Here is a 16,111-nt window from a genome sequence, read left to right on the forward strand (position 1 = left end):
TTGTGTCTTCTGTCAGCATCTATAAAACTTGTTAGCTTCTAAGAGGATAGGTAACATCTCAGACCCTTCACAGACACTGACAATGAACAATTGAGGGATTGTTCTGTATGCTCTGATAATCCCCATAATTTGGCTATTTGCAGTTTTGGAGAGTCAGTAATTGACTGCCAGTGCTGTCAGGAACGTGGCTTCAAAGATTTGAGTCCTGAGGTAATTAGTGATTAGAGGCCTGAAAGGCTGCTGATTGAGAATTTGTGGCCATCAATCACTGGTGCTAGTGTTTATGTGGGCCACTGATGAGTGACACTCTGATTGGGGTTTCTTTGGCTCCTTAATTGGATTCATTGAGATTCCAGATTTTGGAGAACACTGGGAAATAGAGCTGCCCCATGCCCCAGGATAGACACGGTCTTCAGGAAGATAAGGAATTGGATTTTTCTTAGATTATAATCACCCTTTAGATTCAGATTTACCTGTATTTGGTACTTAGCTTTACCACTTACCAACTATATTAGAAAAAGCACCCAGTTCTCACTCTTTTGTATAGAGAAAAACGCAGGCTTTCCTCTTATGTGTCTTCTTTAGTCTCACACAGAACACTTCACTTCTGGCCACCAAATGTGTGGAGGTTTTCCCCCACCAAGCAATTCTCTGTGACACACCAGCTGAGTGTTCTACAATTTAACTCAATTCTGACACTATCTTCTTGGAGACAGTGTCAGATCCCACGGGTTAAGGGCTCAGTTCCACAATACTGCTCCCACCCCACTTCAAATGCTAGTCGCAAGTAGTAAGTCCCCAGGTTACCCACAACTTCTGTCCAATTTGGCTACAAATTGGAGGTTCCCACGACCCCCTCCTCAGGTTCAATTAATTTGGTAGAGTCGCTCACAGAACTCAGGGAAACACATAAAGAATATGATAAAGGATGCAGATGAACAGCCAGGTGATAAGATACAGGACCCTGAGAGGGTCCTGAGTGTAGGAACTTCCGTCCCTGTGGAGTTGAGGTGTGCACCCTATGGTGTGGACATGTTCACACACCTGGAAGCTCTCTGAATACTATGTTATTGGGATTTCATGGAGGTTTCTTCACGCAGGCATGATAAATTATTAACTCAATTTCCAGCCCCTCTCCCCTCTTTCACTTTCATCCTGTGGGAGTCTTTTGTTTTGGGGTGGGTGTCTTGTAGACAGCATATATATGGATCATATTTTCTTATCCATTATGCAACCCTAGTCTTTTAATCCATTTACATTTAAGATTATTATTGCTAGGTACTTATTTATTGCCATTTTAATTCTTTCTTTCTTTCTTTCTTTTTTTTTAATCCTCACCAGAGGACATTTTTCCATTTTCTGTTCAGATAGAGTGGGAGGGAGAGAGAGGAAAGAGAGAGAGAGAGAGAGAAACATTGACGTGAAAGGGACACATCGAGTGGCTGCCACCCGCACGACCAACCAGGGCCGGGGACAAACCACAACCGAGGCACGCACCCTTAGTGGGAACCAAACCCGGGTCTCTCTGGACCACAGGCCGACGCTCTAACTGCTGAGCCAAACCGGCCAGGGCTTAATTCTTTATGTCTATGTTCCTCTCTCTTTCTATTTCTTCTTCTTCCAGCAGTCCCTTTAACATTTCTTGCATTGGTGGCAATTAAACTCCTTTAGCATTTTTTTTTTTTTTTTTTTGGTCTGGGAAGCTCTTTATCTTACCTTTAATTTTAAATGATAACCTTGCTGGATAGAATAGTCTTGGTTTTAGATCCTTGCTTTTCATTACTTTAAATACTTCATGTCATTCCCTTCTGGCCTGTAGTGTTTCAGTTGAGAAATCAGCTGACAGCCTTCTGGGCACTCCCTTGTAGGTCATTGACTATATCTCTGTTGCTGCCCTTAAGATTCCCTCTGTCTTTAACATTTGCCATTTTAATTATGATGTGTCTTGGAGTGGGTCTTTTTGGGTTCCTCTTGATTTATACCCTCTGTGCTTCCTAAACTTGGATAACTTTTTCCTTCACCAGCTTAGGGAAGGTTTCTGTCATTATTTCTTCAAACAAGATCTCTATTCCTTGCTCACTTTCTTCTCCTTCTGGTACCCTATGATGCCAATGTTGTTTCATTTCATATTGTCCCAAAGTTCCCTTAAACTGTCCTCATGCTTTTTAAGTATTTTTTCTTTTTGCTGCTCTGATTGAGTGTTTTATCCTACCTTGTCTGCCAATTCACTTATTTGATTCTCTGCTTCATCAAGCCCGCTTTTCATTTCTTCCAGTCTATTTTTTTTTTTTTTCGGTACTTGCCCCTAGTGGGAACCGAATCCAGGGCTCTCTGGTCCACAGGCCGACGCTCCAACTGCTGAGCCAAACTGGCCAGGGCTCTTCCAGTGTATTCTTGATGTCAGATATAGTAGTCTTCATTTCTACCTGGTTCTTATTTATAATTTCTATATCTTTTTTTTCAAACGGATGTAGCTTCCACTAAACTCCTCATAGTTCCCACTAAGTTCCTTGTAATTCCCATTACGTTTTTTGTAGTTTTCATTAAGTTCCATGAGCATCTTTATAACCATTACTCTGAACTCTTTATCTGATAACTTGCTTACCTCCAACTCATTTAGGTCTTTTTTCTGCTGATTTCTCTTTTTTTCTTTAATTTGGGGATTGTTTCTTTGTCTCTCCATTTTAGTTTTCTCTTTGTGTTTGTATCTATGTATTAGACATAACTGCTATGATTCCCAGTCTTTGTGGGGTGGGCTTTTGTAGTAAATATCCCGTGGGAACCAGTGATGTGGTTTCCTTATACTACTAAGCTGTATGCTCTAGGTGTGACCCTTTTGTGGGTTATTTGGGTTCTCTTGTTGTTATTGGGTCTTGATTGTTGTTGTCCCATTTGTGGATGGGCTCTCCTCTGAGGCCGGCTAACTCTAAGGCTCAGCCTCAACCACATTGTGTGAGCTGTTGTACAGGTGCTGACAGGGCAAAACAAAATAAAACCAAACAGCCCTGGCAGGTTTGGCTCAGCGGTTAGGTGTCGGCCAGCGGTCCAATGAGACTCGGGTTTGGTTCCCAGTTCCCGATGAGGGCGTGCATACCTCGGTTGCAGTTTGTCCCCGGCCCTGGTTGGGTTGTGCGGGTGGCGGCCACTCGATGTGTCCCTTCACGTCAATGTTTCTCTCTCTCTCTTCCTCTCTCTCCCTCCCCCTCTATCTGAACAAAAAAAAAAAAAGGAAAAATGTCCTCCGGTGAGGATAAAAAAATTTTTTTTTAAATAATAATAAAACAAAATAAAACCAAACAGGAAACAAACAGGCACATACAAAAGATCCCAACAACAACAGCAAAAACAACCACAAAATAAAAGAGAATCAGGAAAGCAAAAAGAGAACATGAATTATAAACAAAAAAGAGAGAAAAAGGTAATATTGCTAACAGTAAAATTAAAAATAAAGAGGATACTGGAAGAGAAAAAGGGCAGAAAAAATATTCCAAAAAGAAAGAAGGGAGAGCAAAAAATAAGAGTAGAGAATAGGAAAAAGAAAATGGAAAAAAAAAAAAAAGAAAAAGAAAAAGAAAAAAGGACGACAGGGAAAGAAAGAAAAAAAGTTATGTAAATGTAAACAGAAAAGAAGGGTAAAGCAAAAGAAAGAATGTGAAAGAAAGAGGGGAAAATATAGAGTAAGAAAAGGAAGGAGGCTGATAAGAGATATGAATGAAATAAAAAAGATAAAAATCTTAACAACATTTGACATTATTAAATAATGTCAAAGCATGCCCTGGCCAGTTTGGCTCAGCGGTTAGAGCGTTGACCTGCGGTCCTGAGAGACCCGGGTTCGGTTCCTGCTAAGGGCGCGTACCTCGGTTGCAGTTTATCCCCGGCCCTGGTCGGTCGTGCGGGTGGCAGCCACTCGATGTGTTCCTTTCACATCGATGTTTCTCTCTCTCTCTCTCCTTCCCACTCTACCTGAACAAAAAAATGGGAAAATGTCCTCGGGTGAGGATAAAAAAAAAAAAAAATGTCAAAGCAATAAAGCAGAAAGACATAGAAAAGATTGGGGAAAAAAAAACAGCAACAAAAATAAAAACCAAACAAACAAAAACAAAATTATTTTTAAACCAGCCAAATGAAATTCATCTGGGCAGTTTATGTTATCTGAGGCTCACTGTTTTGTATGATAATTTCAGGCCTCTCAGGGGTACTTTTTTGTCAGCCAATGTCAGGAGCTGTCCAAGTCTGGTTCTCATTGTCCTGTTGTAGCTGTGGTCAGTCGGAGGCTCTTTGAGGACCACCTCCACTTGTCAACTACTCCACTTCCTCCCTGAGGATGCCTGGTCTCCCTCCAGAGTCTTCCAAAGAGAGTCTTTAGGGTGGAGCTATGCTAACATAGCTAGGGCTAATGGGCCTCCTACTTAGAGATTTTGTCATCAGGCACTCAATGAGGGAAAATTAATATCTACTTCAAAGACAAACTCCCCAGTCTCTACCATATCCTCCAGCTATAGTCCCCCCTAAGGTGGCCTGGTGCAGGTTCAGGTTGGATACAGCCTGCTGCTTTTTCTGCAGGAGCAATTTCAGCTGCCCTGTGCTCAGTGGGATTGATCAACAGAGTGTCCAGTGAGCATGTTGCCAGCCCAGCCCGCGGGAGGGGGGCTAAGCACTTCCTCTTGGTTCCAGACAATAGCCTCTAAGGGTCTTACTCTTGGAATGTCCTTCTCTGAGCTGTTTTCCCTACCCCCACTGAATTGAGACCCACAATGTTATCCGGGGCTTCAGTTACCTGATCCACACTCTGTCCTGTTGGGGGTGGTGTTCCCAGCCTGCAGAAGGGGTGGATGTGCTCTACCCCTCCTTCCCAGGACTGAACTCACAGGGCACCTGGATCAGCCTTCCCACAATGTAGTCACAAAGCTCAGCTCTGTCTCCTAACACCAGCCTTCCCGGGGGAGGCCCTGGGATGCCGTCCAAAAATAAAAACAAACAAAAATCCCTGCTTTGCAAGGGCCCAGTGACCCTGCATCACAAGTCTAAGTAGAAGGGGTTACAAAGTCAGCCCTGCGCAAAGGACTCCTCTCTCTGCACAGCTGGTCCCCACTCTCCTCAGTGCTGGCCAATAATCCCGGATCTGCCCTGCCTCTAGCACCACAAGATGGAGCAGTCCGAACAGTCCACAGTTGGGGGAGGGGTCCCAAACCTACTCGGGAGATGGAAGAATCCTTTGCCTCTTCCCGGTGCCACTCAGCCCAGTTGCTCTCTGGGGCTCTGTACAGTGCCTTTCAGGAAAGGAGAGCGTCCCTTTAAGTCACTGCTGGGTGCAGCCCTCAGGCTCCTTTCTATTCTGGGGCCGCACACCGTGGCCCAGCCTTTCCAACAGCCAGACCTGGGGGGAATCTCTCCCTCAGGGCTGCCGCTACTAGGCGCAATCTTTCACTGGGAAGGTACGGACCCTGCTTCCCAGGCAGACCGAGTCTCCCTGGATTCCTCTGCCCGATGCTCCTTGGACTCTCCTTTCAGTCTCTGCTTTTTAGGGTTTGGGATCCCTGCTTGTAGATGCAAGCCCACACTCCCAGGGGAAGGATCTTTGCAGTCAACATCACTAGGGCTTTTCAACCGAGAGCGCCAGCTCCAGGGGGATCCCCCTTTCTGTGACTCCCCTCTCTTACCAGTCTCTATGGTGTTTCTTCAGTGCTCCTTGTACAAAATATGTCCAATCAGTTACACCTCTCTTGTTTTTTCAAGCCGACTAGGCAGTATTTTAGCTGTAAATCTGGTCCCTGGCTGGGAGCAAGGCACTCAGCCTCCTGTTATGAGCAGTCATCTTAAGCACCTCCCACATCCTTCTTAAAAGTAACTTCTTATTGCTAATTAGAGCAAATATTACTATAAACAGTATGTATAAAAACAAAGGCAGAATAACACATTTTCCTACAAAGTCAGCAGTAGAGTTAGGTTTAGGGATAAATATTAGTGTCAGGGTTATGGTTAAGTTTAGGATCATGGTAAGGGTCAGGGTCAGGGAAACAGTTTATTTCATGACTAGGATCAGGGTCAGGTTTGTGGTCAGAGTTAGAGTGTCACTTTCAGAATTATTGTTAGGATGAGTCAAGTTTATTGTCAGGGTCAGGATTACAGTTGTTTATTATTAGTATCAGGGTCAGGGTTGGGCTCGATGTAGAGTTAGGTCAGGCTCTAGGTGATGGTCAGTGTTCTGGTTAGGTTTAAGTCAGGATCAGGTTCATAGTTAAGGATAGGTTTAGGGTAAAGATCAAGTTTAGGACTAGGTTAAGGGTTAGGGTCACGATCAGGTAATTATTTTGCTTTTTTTAAAATCCTCACCTGAGGATATTTTTCCATTTATTTTCAGACAGAGAGGGAGGGAGGACGGGAGGAAGGGAGGGAGGGGGAGAGAGAGAGAGAGAGAGAGAGAGAGAGAGAGAGAGAGAGAGAGAAACATTGATGTCAGAGAGACACATCCATTGGTTGCTTCCTGAATGACCCTAAACAGGGCTGGGGACTGAACTGCAACCGAGGTATTGCCCTTGACCGGAATTGAACCCGCAACTCTTTGGTCTGGGCCAACACTTTAACCTCTGAGCCAAACTGGACAGGGCAATTATTAACACAATGTTTATTTATCTTCCCTTTGTCAAGCCAGCAGTCAGCCACTTTCCCCAGGCTACCTGGGGGAGGTATAGGAAAAGGAACACACAGGCAGAGAGACACAAGAGAAAGAACTACAGGAGATAAAAATGGCTCCTCACATGGCAAAGAAGATGAGAAAGGCCACCACCAGGCATAAGAGCCCTATGATCTCTGAGAGGCCAAAGTCCAGAATGGCGTAAGAGAAGAGCTGTTGCTTCAGAGAAGGGTTTCTGGCATAACCAGTGATGAGGCCCCCGAATACAGTCCCAATTCCAGCCCCAGAGCCAACCACCCCTACTGTGGCAGCCCCAGCCCTGATGAACTTGGCTGCTGTGTCAGCATCCCTTGAAATAGTTCTGGTTTGGAAGCTGCGGCTAGAAATAAGTGAGGTCAGGTAGGGGACATAGGGCTGCCAAGATGCTGAGGCTCTCATCTGTCAGTGTCTGGCCGTTTCAGCACCACTGCAGACAGTGACCAGCTCAGCAGCTGAGAGGTGCTCCTGACCATGAAGGGGGTGGAGACAAACTTGGCACAGGTGTGCATTTCCAGGGGATGAGGGGCTGTGGCAGGAGAGCTACTCCCAGTGCAGAGAAGACAGCATGATCAGGTAATGTTTAGGATCTAGTTTACGGTTAGCTTTAGTGTTAGGGTTTATAGTCAGGTTTAGAAGCAGGTTTAAGGTTATGATTGATGTGAGGGTTGGGTTCATGATCAGAATCAGTGTTAGTTAGGGTTAATTTTAGGTTGACTTCAGGGTTCAGTTTCAGGGTCAGGGTTAGGTATGGGTTAGAAACAAGGCCAGGACGTTCCTTACTTGACATTGGTTAGCTAGCTGGCTACAATTGGAATTGGAGGAGCACATCTTGGGGATTGGGATCACTCCAGTTCCACAGTAGGGCCTCTTCTGAAAGGTCTCTGAACGCTCTGTGTTGGCCTCCAGAGACGTCCTTCACCTCTGCATCCCTTGCACAGGTCCTTTGGGCCTCCTGGTGCTACTGATCCTGCTTATTTTTGATCTCCTCAGGTTAAGAGTGGGGGTCAGATAATAACCAGGACTATGTTAAGATAGTTAGCTATCTGCAGGTGGGGGAGCACAGTATCAGGTTTCACATGTCCCCTGGTCAGCTGAAATTCCACCTAAAAGGCTTCTTCCTTCACTGGGGAGGCTCTCAGGGGCTCATCCAGTCATTCCGGATGCTATCTGATTTCTCCCAGGCGATGACCAAGGCCAAGAAGTCACTGGGTTGCAGTAGCATGATTAACTGTTGCAGTTGGCCAAGTTTGGTCTGGAGCTGGGGACCAACCCTGAATGTCAGGGCATTCCCCCCAAAGGTCTCTGCACCCTCTGTAGAGACTCCAGGGGCTTTGGGTGCTGATCCCATTAGTTGCAGAAGTGGGAACCTGGGACCCAGCAAGCCTGCCCTCTGTGGAAACCTCCAAAGTGCTAGGTGCCTGGAGGCGACCTCCTGAAAGGCCTCTGCATCTTGTGTGGAGGTCCAGGGGAGCTGAGCAAGTCAATCCAGCTTCCAGAGTCAAACTGAACAAATCAATCAACCTTCCAGACCATGTCATCAGAGTGACAATGTCAGGTAGCTAGCTGGCTGAAGAGGGTAGAACTTAGATGAGGTGTCACATAGTCCCTATTCCGCAGAAGATTCCCCTGAAAGATTTGTGCACCCTTACATTGGTCTTGGGGGTCATCCCATTAGATTCCACTGCTCTTTAATGTTCCCACATGATCTCTGGTAGTTATTGGAAGACCAGCTGAATACAGAAAGAAAAGGCTGCTTGGGGCTTCAGATCCTTCCAGTTTCTCTCGTTCTCCTCCTGAAAAGCCATTGCATTCACCAGGGAGAACCTCAGGTTGACTTGTGCCATACTCATCAACTGTTTCCTCCCCTGTACAAGAGATGAGGCCATTAAGTGCACAGGTTCAGGTTTTGTGTCTAGCCAACTTTATTGAGGAAGTATGCATTGGCATTTGGAGTCATCTCTTTTCTCCAGTGGGCCCTTCCTAAAAGGCCTCTGCACCCTTAGTGTTGGCCCCTGGGGTTGTCCCATGTCAGTCTCACTGCTCTACAACCTCTTTTACTCAAGAAATGGGGCTTCCAGGTATCTGGGTCATTATTTAAAGATAACCAGCTGCAGAGGGTAAGAAGGCCTGCTCAGGATTGCTTATTGTTCCTGGATTCCCTAGGATCAGTTCTAAAAGGACTCTGTACCCTCTATGAAAGACTCCAGGGTCTACCTTTGCCAGTCTCTCTCCACTCCTTTCTCCTCTGCATGAGAAATGGTATCATGAAATATTCTGTTGAGGTCAGGTGGTTAGACAGCTTTGGTGACCACTTATGAAAATTGGAACTTAGCATCTGCAGTGAAAATTGAAGACTTCTTCTCAGGACTAAAAATAGGGACTTGGATTCTGCAGCTGAAATTGGGACTTGGTCTCTTGAGGGGGAATTGGGGACTCAGGGTCTGATGGGTGCAGGTCAATGTCCAGAACTATAAAGGGACTGAGATTTTACCCTACTTGCAAGCTGACAAATTATCCCATTTCATGGATGTAAGCAGAAGACATGACACTCCTGGGTCAGAGATAGAGGACTTTACTATTAACAGCAAAAGCAGTAGCCAGAATGCCAGCATGAGCTGGTTTGAGCTGGTTCTCCAAGGTGGTTATACAGTTGGGCCTAGATGCATGCTTGTGAATATAGTGGGTTGTGTTATAGGCAAGAAACACTGAATGTGGGGGATTAATTGCTCTTTTAATGAGCAGTAACAAGCCTGCTTATTGTTTTGAAGAAAACGTTACCTCATTTCTCAAGGGAGCTTACTACAAACACAACTCTGAAAAATGGCCTGTGTGAAGAGTGGTCAGGGCCTTGCGTTTGTGGCATGCTGAGCAAGAAATGTGCAAGCACCCTTAGGGATGATGGCAGAGTGCTTTTTGGTAAATCAGGTTAACCAGCTGGTTTGTTCTGTGGTTTGACAGAATGTTTTGATTTGGGGGTTGACCTTAAGTCTAGGTTCAAAGGTTGACCAGATCTTTTGATTCACTGTCAAGCAGATGTCTTTTTAGAAGTTTGGCCGATTAAATAGCCATTTAGGAATTGGCCAAAAATGACTCAGATAGTGCGGGGGATTTATTGTTTTTCACGGGGGAGGCTCCCACTGACAAGGAAGGGGGCTAGAGCCTGGGTCCTACTATGCTGAGTTCTCGGGTCCAGGGTACTAGAGAATGTAGGTGAGCTACTCTGGGAGCTTGGGATCACCTGAAATTCCAGGAGATTCCCTCCTCAAAGTACTTAGCACACTCCACATTGGTCCCCGGAGCTCCTCAATCATTCCACCACTCTCACTACAGGGAAGTGAGTGAATTAGGAGACTAGCCAGCTGCAGTGGTGGGAATGTGGGGGGAGGTGCCCTATTTTGTGCTTCAGATCATCCCTGATCTACACCTTCCTTGGAGCCCTGGGAACCTCCCATTACAGAGCTGTTGCTCTCGGAACTCCTTTGATTGCAAAAGACAGAGTGGGGGTGAAACAAAAAAGATTCATGAGATCACATATGCAGGGGGTATAAGATGATCACTCATCCAAGTTTGGGGGTTCTCTAAGATGTGGGACTTAAAAAAAAAAGTAGACTGAATTTTAAAAAAAGAAACTCATTTAAAATATAATGATATATGTACTTTAAAAGTAAGGGGGTAGCCCTGGCCGGTTTTGCTCAGCGGTTAGAGCGTCAGCCTGTGGTCCAGAGAGACCCGGGTTCGGTTCCCGCTAAGGGCACATACCTCGGTTGCAGTTTGTCCCTGGCCCTGGTTGGTTGTGCGGGTGGCAACCAATCTATGTGTCTCTCTCGCATCCATGTTTCTCTCTCTCTCTTCCTCCTTCTCTCCCTCCTGCTCTATCTGGAGATAAATTTAAAAATATCCTCGGGTGAGAATAAAAAGAAATAATAATAAAGTAAGGGGATAGGAAAAGATATACCATGCAAACATGAACCAAAAGAAAACTGGACAAACTAGACTTTAGTGTAAAAGTATAACCTGAGTAGCTCTATAATTACTAAGGAAAGTTTTAAAACTTTCTGAAAAAGAAATCGCCAGGTCCAAATAGTTTCACTGGTGAATTTCACTGGTGAATATTTAAAGAATAAATAGCAATAAATAGCCCTGGCCGATTTGGCTCAGCGGTTAGAGCATCCACCTGCGGTCCGGAGAGACCCGGGTTCGGTTTCCGCTAAGGGCATGTACCTCGGTTGCAGTTTGTCCCCAGCCCTGGTTGGTCGTGCGGGTGGCAGCCACTCGATGTGTCCCTTTCACATCGATGTTTCCCTCTCTCTCTCTCTCTCTCTCCCTCTCTCTCCCTCCCACTCTAACTGTGCAAAAAATGGAAAAATGTCCTCGGGTGAGGATAAAAATAAAAAATTATTAAATAGCAATAAATACACACAATCTTTTCCAGAGAACAGAAGAGGAAAGAATACTTCCTAAGTCATATTACCCTGATATCAACACCAGACAAAGATGGTAGAAATAAAGAAAACCAGACACCAATATCTTTGATAAACATAGATGCAAAAATCCTCAACATCGCCCTGGCCGGTTTGGCTCAGCGGTTAGAGCGTCGGCCTGCGGTCTGGAGAGACCCAGGTTTGGTTTCCGCTAAGGGCATGTACTTCGGTTGCAGTTTGTCCCCGGCTCTGGTTGGTCGTGTGGGTGGCAGCCACTCGATGTGTCCCTTTCACGTCGATGTTTCTCTCTCTCTCTCTCTTCCTCTCTCTCCCTCCCACTCTATCTGTACAAAAAATGGAAAAATGTCCTCGGGTGAGGATAAAAAAAAAAAAAAAAATCCTCAACATGTTAAAAGTTTGAATCCAACAATATATAAAAAGAGTAATATGCTGCCACCAGGGGGGCGGTTTTATCCCAGGAATGCAAAAGTCTATCATAGTAACATCTAAAGAGGAAAAAACCACATGATCATATAAATAAATGTAGAAAAAGTATTTAAAATAATAATAATAAAACTCTCAGCAAACTAGAGGAGAACTTTCCCAATCTGAGAAAGGGCATCTACAAACTAACTTACAGCTAACATCATATTTAATGAAGAAAGACCTCGTGCTTTTTCCTAAGTTTGGGGACGAGGCAAGGATATCCACTTTTACTAGTCCTATTCAACATAGTACTGACAGTCTTAATGCAATAAGGCAATATATATATATATATATATATATATATATATATATATATGAAAGGAAGAAATAAAACTGTCTTTATTCACAGAAGACATAATTATATTTTTAAAGAATTCCAGAGAAGTGGCAGAAATACTTTTGGAATTAATAAGTGAGTTTAGCAAAGTTGTCAGCTATCAGGTCAATCTATAAACACCAATCATACTTTCATAAATGAGCAATGAACAACTGGAAACAAACAATATTTATTTCTTTATTTTTCTTAAAAATAAAGACTTTAATAAAAGACTTTTGCTATTACACAGAACAAATGGCTACCCTCCACCTTAGTATCACAGATGCTTATTTTTATTTTATTTTATTTTTACAAAAAGTGTAAAGGGTTTTTATTATTTGTAACATAGGCACAATTATTTAAAGTTAATAAATTTTTATTTAAGAAATTTTACATGTTCTGAGTTCTTCCACACATTGTCCTAGTTTCTCCAGAGTTCGACTCTTTAATCCCTTTTCTTTTTGCTCAATTCAGTTGTCATTTCAGTCAGTCCTCTATAACAGAAATAGAGATGATCATGTGATCACAAACTATCTGGTCACTAACAACCTAGAAGGATTAGCTAGACAAGAGGACATCTGCAAGACTCCAGAGATCTAAGAAAACTATGTAAAAATCTTACTGATTACCAATGGCTATTACAAAATCACATATAGTTTGTGTTATACCTATAATGGACAGTGCTAATCTAGACAATGAAAATAAGGGTTAAGCCCAGCCAGTGTGGCTCAGCGGTTAAGCGTCAACCCATGCACCAAGAGGTTGCCAGTTCGATTCCCCATCAGGGCACATGCCCAGGTTGTGGGCCAAATCCCCAGTAGGGGGCATGCAGGAGGCAGCTGATAGATGTTCTCTCTCATCGATGTTTCTCTCTCTCTATCCCTCTCCCTTCCTCTCTCTCTAAAATCAATAAAGAAAAAAAAAAAGACAAAGAAAATAAGGGTTAAGAAAATGTTCCCAATAGGCTGAATGCTACCAACGTAGCAGAAAGAAAACCTAATTAGAAAATATGTTGTGGTCGTGTTCACAGCAAATGAGAAACTGCATTCTAAAAGCCTTGGTAATGACTCTAATCATCAGAGAGATGCAAATTAAAACAACAATGAGGTATCACCTCACACCTGTCAGAATGGCCGCCATCAACAAATCATCAAACAAGTGTTGGCAAGGGTGTGGAGAAAAGGGGACTCTAGTGCACTGCTGGTGGGAATGCAGACTGGTGCAGCCACTATGGTGTTACCTCAAAAAATTAAAAATTGAACTTCCATTTGACCCAGTGATCCCGCTTCTAGGAATATACCCTAAGAAGCCTGAAACACCAATCAGAAAGAATATATGTGCCCCCATGTTCATAGCAGCACTATTTACAATAGCTAAGATCTGGTAACAGCCCAAGTATCCATCAGTAGATGAATGGATAAAAAAGCTGTGGTACATGTACACAATGGAGTACTATGCAGCTGTAAGAAAGAAAGATCTCTTATCCTTTGAGACGACATGGAGGGACCTGGAAAGTATTTTCCTAAGTGAAACAAGCCAAGCAGAAAAAGACAAATACCACATGATCTCACTTATATGTGGAATATAATGAATACAACAGTCTGAGGAATAGGTAGACCCAGAAACACGGAAGTAGGGTACAGACTAACAACCCTCAGAAGAGGGTGTGGTGGGGGATGGAAAGAGATAAACCACAGAACTTATATGCATGTATGCATAACCAATGGACATGGACAACAAACCCGGGGACGGAGTGGGGGGGGGGATGGGGAGGAGGGTGTCAATGGGGTAAAAAAGGAGAAACATCTGTAACAAAAATAAAATTAAAGAATAAAAAATAAATAAATAAATAAATAAATAAATAAATAAATAAATAGTATTTAGGGAAATAATGGCTGAAATTTTCTGAATTTGGCAAATAATAAAAACCTGTGACTTTAAGAAGCTAACCCCAAAGAAATTCACACCAAGATACATTGTAGTCAAATTTCTGTAAACTAAAAAAAAAAAAAAAAAAATCTTGAAAGCAGAGAAAAACAATTGCTTAGCTATAGAGGAAAAACAAGTTGAATGACAGAGACCATGGATGCCAGAGGAGGTGGACAGCGATTTTCAAGCACTGAAAGGAAAGAGCTGTCAAACTACAAGCCTACATCCAGCGACAATGTCCTTCCGAAATGAAGAATAACTCAAGATTCTACTAGATGAAAGAAAACTAAGAGAATTTGGAGCCAACAGATGTACCCTAAAAGAATGGCTAAAGGAACTTAAACTTGAAGATAGAACAATAAGGGAATACAGGAGGGAAATGATAAAATAAGGACTCCAGGAACAGCAGGGGGAAAGAAAAAAATGAACAATGGAAAGAGTAAAAATGTGGGCAAATAACATAGCCTTTCTTTCTCCTGAAAAAAAAATAAATAAATAAAAGCCTTGGTAATGACCAATTATTTTAATTGTAATTAAAGAAACATTTTTTATTACAGACGTCGCTCCTCCTCCCTCCCTTAGAAACCCTCCTCCGTGTTCCTTCTGGTCCTCCCTTCACCATATTATTGTCTGTGTCCATTGGTTATGCATATATGCATATAAGTTCTTGGGTTTATCTCTTCCTGCCCTCCCACCCCCCTTCCCTCTGAGGTTTGTCAGTCTGAACCGTACTTCCATGTCTCTGGATCTATTTTGTTCATCAGCTTATTTTGTTCATTATATTCCACAGATAAGTGAGATCATGTGATACTGTCTTTCTCTGATTGGCTTATTTCACTTAGCATAATGCTTTCCAGGTCCCTTCATGTCATCTCAAAGGGTAGGAGATCTTTCTTTCTTATAGCTACATAGTATTCCATTGTGTAAATGTACCACAGGTTTTTTATCTGCTCATCTATTGATGGACACTTGGGCTGTTTCTAGGTCTTAGCTACTATAAATAGTGCTGTTATGAGCGTAGGAGAGCATATATTCTTTCTGATTGGTGTTTCGGGCTTCCTAGGATATATTCCTAGAATTTGGATTACTGGGTCAAGTGGCAGTTCAATTTTTAATTTTTTGAGGAAACACCATATTGTTTTCCATAGTGGCTGCACCAGTCTGCATTCCCACCAGCAGTGTGCTAGAGTCCCCTTTTCTCCACACCCTCGCCAGTACTTGTTGTTTGAGGATTTGTTGATGGCGGCCATTCTGACAGGTGTGAGGTGATACCTCATAGTCTGAAACAAACAATTTTAAAATAATAATATCTACGATAGCCCCAACTAATGAAATACTTGGATATAAACCTAACAAAACACATCTAAGATCTGTATGCTGAAATTTACAGAATGCTGATAAAAGAAATCGAAGACTGTGTATCAACTATAACTAAAAAAAAAAAAGAAAGAAGACTAAATAATTAGAAAGACATGCGGTGTTCATGCATTAGAAGACTCAAAATAGTAAAGATGCCAGTTCTCTCCAAATTATTCTACAGATTTAAGGCAATTCCAATTAAAATTGCAGCAGGGCCCTGGCCAGTTTGGCTCAGCGGTTAGAGCGTCGGCCTGCGGTCCGGAGAGACCCGGGTTCGGTTCCTGCTAAGGGCACGTACTTCAGTTGCAGTTTGTCCCCGGCCCTGGTTGGTCATGTGGGTGGCAGCCACTCGATGTGTCCCTTCATGTTGATGTTTCTCTCTCTCTCTCCCTCCCACTCTATCTGTACAAAAAATGGGAAAATATCCTCGGGTGAGGATAAAAAAAAAAAAAAAATTGCAGCAGGATTTTTTGTACATATAGTCAAGTTGATTCTAAAATTTATATGGAACGCTAAAGGAACTACAATAACTAAAACAACTTTGTGTTCTTCTTTTTTTTTTTTTTATCCTCATCCGAGGACATTTTTCCATTTTTTGTACAGACAGAGTGGGAGGGAGAGAGAGAGAGAGAGAGAGGGAAACATCGACCGCATGACCAACCAGGGCCGGGGACAAACTGCAACCAAGGTACATGCCCTTAGCGGGAACCGAACCCGGGTCTCTCCGGACCGCAGGTGGGCGCTCTAACCGCTGAGCCAAACCGGCCAGGGCGCTAAAACAACTTTGAAAGAACAAATAAAGAAATCTCACTACCCAATTTTAAGTTTAATTTATAGTGATAGAAATCAGATCAGTGGTTTCCTGGTGATAATGGTAGGCATACAGAGGGATCAAAGGAAAGTATTACAAAGGGATAGTGGATAGAT

At 43.2% G+C, this 16,111-nt stretch overlaps 1 non-coding gene and 1 pseudogene across 1 annotated transcript; both read right to left on the minus strand.

The window, feature by feature from the left end:
• Positions 1 to 6,754: 6,754 nt before the first annotated feature.
• LOC118635752 lies at positions 6,755 to 7,182 on the minus strand (annotated as a pseudogene).
• Positions 7,183 to 12,845: 5,663 nt separating this feature from the next.
• Positions 12,846 to 12,966, minus strand: LOC118636830. Its single transcript, XR_004960802.1, has one exon. It is a non-coding gene; the product is annotated as a small nucleolar RNA SNORA32 (small nucleolar RNA).
• Between the last annotated feature and the right edge of the window lie 3,145 nt (positions 12,967 to 16,111).

The sequence above is a fragment of the Molossus molossus genome, unplaced genomic scaffold (genome assembly GCF_014108415.1).
Source record: "Molossus molossus isolate mMolMol1 unplaced genomic scaffold, mMolMol1.p scaffold_m16_p_2, whole genome shotgun sequence".
In the NCBI taxonomy this organism is placed as follows: Eukaryota; Metazoa; Chordata; class Mammalia; order Chiroptera; family Molossidae; genus Molossus; species Molossus molossus.